The sequence below is a fragment of the Gossypium raimondii genome, chromosome 13 (assembly GCF_025698545.1).
Source record: "Gossypium raimondii isolate GPD5lz chromosome 13, ASM2569854v1, whole genome shotgun sequence".
Taxonomy (NCBI): Eukaryota; Viridiplantae; Streptophyta; class Magnoliopsida; order Malvales; family Malvaceae; genus Gossypium; species Gossypium raimondii.
This window is the reverse complement of record NC_068577.1, coordinates 21,908,239-21,913,959: the sequence shown is the minus strand read 5'-3', so window position 1 is coordinate 21,913,959 and position 5,721 is coordinate 21,908,239. Positions and strand designations below refer to the sequence as shown.

The 5,721-nt window shown below is 35.0% G+C and overlaps 1 non-coding gene across 1 annotated transcript; it reads left to right on the top strand.

Moving 5' to 3' along the window:
• The first annotated feature begins 3,403 nt into the window (after positions 1 to 3,403).
• Positions 3,404 to 3,509, top strand: LOC128036383 (small nucleolar RNA R71). Its single transcript, XR_008193180.1, has one exon. It is a non-coding gene; the product is annotated as a small nucleolar RNA R71 (small nucleolar RNA).
• Positions 3,510 to 5,721: the final 2,212 nt, after the last annotated feature.

Sequence of the window (5,721 nt, the reverse complement as noted above, 5' to 3'; positions counted from 1 at the left end):
GTTAGGGGTACGTTTTTCTTGCGAACAAGAACTTCAGTAGCATCTGGCTTAGTTAAATTGGCATAGAACTTTCGAACTAAATCCTCTTCAGGCAATGATCGTGCATCGCAAAAATAGTTCCAATTGAGGGCATTAAATATCTTTTGGATTGACAAAGGCACGACCATTTTATCATTGCTTTCCAAGTTGAAACCTTTTTCCGACATCATAAGTTGATTCTTGAAGATGGAATCAAACCTTTCTTTCACTTCCTCATCTTGAATCACAATGGGATTTTTGGCAGAGGTCTTGGAAGATCTATTTCTTTTGCAAGACATGGTGATTTTTCCTGAAAAATAGGCAAAATTTCGGCAATGGATGAATCAAGGTGTTTTGCGGCGACAATAGGTGTGTGGTGGTAATAAGCTAGGGTTTTGCCATAATGGGAGGAATTTGGGGAAATATTTTGGGATTTAGGCCGACACCTAAGAGGGAAAAGAATGAGTGGCTAAGGTTTAAGCTAATTGCTTGAAGGATTGTGAAAAATATGGTGGTAGAGAGGGGTTTATATAGCAATGAATTAGGGCAAACTTGTAGCAAAATTTTAGCTACTTAAGTGACTTGAGCGATAAGTATGTATGGAGGGAAAAGTGGTGGCAAAAATTAGGGTTTTGGGGAACCCTTATGGACTGAAATATGGATGAATTTCTTCTCTATGTTGTTTCAGGCCTTATTGAACATAAAAATAAAATTAAAAAGAAAAATTAAAATGAAAATAAAAATTTCAAAATTAATTAGAAAATTTCTTCTCAAAAGATTACATTAAATTAATTCCCAAGAAAGGTTGGAAGGGTCATAATGGTCTCGCTTAAGTTTCAATCTCTTTAGACATAATTAATTAAATGTACTAATTTAAGAAAAATAATTTCTAAGCATGTCATTTATCCAAATAAGAGAGAAAGGAAACAAACTGAAAATAAATTAACGACAGAGAGAGTGAAGAGGACTCCCTCAAAGTTATTTATGATTGTCATTAACAAAGGCGATGTCAAACGACCATTTATCATACCAACCATATCCATCTAGAAAGAAGAATAATGTTGCCCAGAAATTATATTCAATATTTTCTCGAAAAATAGTAGCAGGAAATGGTCTTTCTGTTTTACTTTGCTCGACTTTTTGTCATTCGTACAAATCTGCCTACCCATGATTATCTTTAACAAAATCAGCTCATTTTCCGTTATACCTTCTTTCTTTGGTACAAGTCCTACCCATTGAATGTCATAGATGGGATCCATGATCCTTTCTTTTAACCATTAAGACTCGAGTTTCCCAAAATCAAATACTCGAGATTGAATCAAACTCTTCTGTCCCTTGATAGATCCCTTTTCAGTATTTGCAATAGTCCACTCAATACCTTTCTCGTGTCTTTTCAAAATAGTTAACTTTAACTTGGGTGGCTCTTCTCTTGATGGGTTGGGTTGCTTGTACTCATATGATGATAGCTCGAATGACTCGAACCAAACTTTTGAATTGAATTCTTCCAAGTTAGCTTCCAAACATGTATCATCCTCAGCTCGATGTGAAGAATCATATGAAATACCTTCCAATGGATTATTGGGAATCAATGGATATTTTGTTGAGACAGTAAAACAATACTTTACCTCATCAAAAGATATTAGGTCCTTGAGTACATTAATGGTTACTTGTTCATATTTAACTTGCATAGTGAGTTCACCTTTCTATACATTAATTCTCGTTCTGCTGGTTTCCAGGAATGATCTTCCTAAGATAATTGGTACTTCTTTATCTGCTTCAAAATTTAAGATTATAAAGTCAGTAGGAAATATGAATTTATCAATACGAACCAAGACATCCTTGATCTTTCCTTCGGGGTATGCTAAAGATTGATTCACCAATTGAAGTGTAATTGTAGCCAGTTTGGCCTTACCAATACTTAATCGTCTAAACACAGACATAGGAATTAAGTTGATACTCGATCCCAAATCGCACAAAGCCTTACCACAATAGGATTCTCTAATATTGCAAGGTATGATAAAACTTCTTGGATACTTCAATTGATGAGGCAACTTGTTCAGAAAAAATAGGCTACACTCTATAGTTAGGGCTACAGTTTCAAATTCCCAAACCTTCTCTTATTAGACAGAAATCCTTCATAACTTTCGCATAGTTTGACATTTGCTCCAAAGCTTCTACCAATGAGATATTGATACGTAGCTGTTTCAACACATCCAACATTCTCTTAAATTGAGTACCCTATTTATGTTAGTGGAGTTTTTGAGGATATAGAGGTTGTGGAACTTTGGCTTGGATTGGAAAACTCTTCCAAGGTTATATTTCTGCATCTAATGAAGAGGTTAGCTTATCAAAATTCACTAGTTTAGATTTTACCTTTTCAGAATTTGTAGAATTTGGCTTCTCTAGTGTAGGAATTTCAACTGTGGGTTGAGTTCCTCTTTCTGAGGAGGTTCATCTTCAACCTCAACCTTTTTGGGTTCAAAAATATTTCCGCTTCGTAAATTGATTGCTTTGCAATTCTCCTTCCTTGATTTTATTAGGTTCTCCATGTTATTAGGTAAAACTCCTTGTGGTCTATTTTGAAGTTGATTGGCTAGCTGCCCTATCTGGTTCTCTAAATTTCTCAAAGTTGCATCATTCTTCTCCATGTATGCTCTTAATAAGTTCTCAAGATTAGAAGATTCGACTGATAGAGGATTTTCTATGTTGCTTGGTACAACACATTGAGGTTTGCTTCTAAGCTCATTAACTAATTGTCCCACTTGATTTTCCAGATTCTCCAATGTTGTTGCTTGGCCTTGAATCAAGGCATCATTTTTAACAATTTATTTCTTTAACAAGTTCTCCAAATCATTTGAAGGCTCAACTTGCGATGGGTTTTGAACTTGTTGATTGAAACCAAGAGGTTGATTGGCCTTGAATCAAGGCATCATTTTTAACAGTTTATTTCTTTAACAAGTTCTCCAAATCATTTGAAGGCTCAACTTGCGATGGGTTTTGAACTTGTTGATTGAAACCAAGAGGTTGATTTGATTTGCGCTGCATGTAAGTGTTGTTCGATCCACTTCCTTGGTAGTGGATTGGTGGCTAAGCTGCAACATGATTTAAACCATTAGTAGTAAATTGTTTCAACATTGAAGAGATAGATAATACCTAATATGAGAGTGAAGTAAGGGCGTCTACTTCATGTACTCTGACTACTTGTCTTCCTAAAGTTGCTTGATTTGTTGGCAACTGGTAATTATTACTAGCTATTCTCTCGATTATTTCGTAAGCCTCGTTATAAGACTTTGACAAGAGAGCACCATTCGTAGAAGCATATACCACCAACCTTGTGTGTACGTTGAGACCATTATAGAATGTTTCCAGCTAGATATAATATGGAATCCCGTGATGAGGGCATCTACGTAGTAACTCCTTGAATCTTTCCCACGCATCGTATAAGGGCTTGTCATACAATTGTTGAAAAGTGGTGATATCATTTCGCAACTTATCATTTTTTCTAGGTGGGAAATACTTTACCAAAAAGCATTCAGCTAATTCTTGCCAAGTAGAAATTGAGTTGGATGGCAATAAATTAAACCATACTCATGCTCGATCTTGTAACGAGTATGGAAACAACTTCAACCTCAGTGCATCTTCAATTACACCGGCTATCTTGAAGGAATCACTCACCTCCATAAACAATCGAAGGTGAAGATGTGGATCTTCTGTAGGCATTCCATTGAATTTGCCTATTGTTTGAAGCATCTAAAACATCACAGACTTCAATTCAAAATGTGGTGCCTCAATCTCTGATCTCGTAATTCTCAGATTTAGTTCATTAAGAAGTGGCATGACATACTGTCTTATGGGTCGGTCCCTATCTTCAACAATAAGGATTGGGTTTCGAGCATTAGCAGCTCCATTCCCTTGAACATCATTTCTATTCTCAAGGCCCGTTTCTGCAACTTGTCTCCGGGCTAATTTTTCTCGTCTTTTTTGTCTAAATGCCCACTCAGTTTCAGAGTCTACAGGGAGTAAATCAATGATTCAATCTATGCTCATGACGACCTGAAAAGAAAATCACAAAAAACTAAAGAATAAAGAATAAAATAATAATAAAGGGAAAGAAAAGAAAAAAAATGAAAGTATTAATTAGTAAAGTTAGAAATTAAATAAAAATAAAATAAAAAACAAATTGCAAGGAATAATTTCACAAAAATGATTAAGATAACAGTCCCCAGCAACAATGCCAAAAACTTGTAATAGGATTTGTGTAAGTGTACACAGTCGTTCAAGTAATAAGTAAGTAAAATGAGTTATCGTCTCCACATGGACCGTATAAGCTTAACCAATTAATTTCAAAATTATAAATTCACAATCTGATGTAAAAAATCAATAATTTAGATAGTGATGATTAAACTAAGTAAAATTAATTAGATGCAAAGAAAATCACCCCTATGCAATTCTAATCTAGATGCAAAGATTGACCCCTATGAATGAATGCCTTTAGCAACAAAAACAATCAACATTAAATGGGCTAGGATTATTATATTAATCAATTCAATTTACTTTTTGATGCTTAACAATGTTCGGAAATACTTCCACAATAATTCGATCTTTCATGAGTTTGGAAACCAAATTAAGTCCTTTCGGAGTCTTTTACTTAGTTATATATGCATTTTACTGATCATATTAACTAAGGGTTTCTTAGCATTTATGTAAGGCCATAGGGACATTTACGTTTGCAACAGTTTAATTAAATAAACCTAAAAACTATGCAAGGCAATAGAGCTAACTAAAGATATTACGAACCTCAACTTAGTCGGGTTTAAGGATTTAAATTAAGGATTGTACTTTTCAATTATGTGTCTACTAGCCGTTGTCTGGTTAGGATCACTCAACTAATCTGAGTGCATCCAATCACGCATGAATGAAATGCATCTTGATATTTACTTAACATAATCATCCTAGCAAATAGGATTTAAAATATCATTGTTGATGTCAAAAATAATAAACTCAAAGCAAACATGATTAAAATAAATAACAAGAGGAAAGAGTAAACTCTATTCAATTCAACAGCCTTTCAGATCTATTCTGACTGATGTGCTCATTCGTTCTGCTTGACGCTTCTTTTGCTAAGGAATTCCTAAGGTGGCTGGCCAAAGAATGATTTTGACAAAGCTTTTGTGGCTAAAGAATGGGAAGGGAAATGGTGGCTATGCAAGGGAAAGGAAAATGGAAATGAAATGTAGAGAAAATGCTACTGAGGGAAGAGAAATGAGTTGTCAGGGATGATTTGAGAAGTGATAGGTGCATGGTATTTATAGGTGAAGGTAAGGGGTAGAGTTTGCTAAAAATAGCATTTGAATTTCTTCTTTTTCTATCACACATGGCCGACCATATTTCAAGGAGAAGGGGATGACTAAGTCTTTTCTTTTTGAATTCAAATCAAGGCTATTAATACCCATGGGGTGGATGGTTTCAACAGTGAAGTAGTTGTGCCGATTTATGATTATTTTCCAACTGTAAGGATCTTCAATTAAATATTCCAAAGCTTGCTTTTGGGTTGCCATCTACCTGAGCAGAAACTGGGGTTTAGTTCCTCTTTGTTGGACGATTTCTCAGTCCAATAATGTAGCAGACTGTCCAACTTTTAGCACCTCTTTTACTGGGTCAAATTATCAACCTCATGACCCAAATTGCATGGTCCTGCCATCC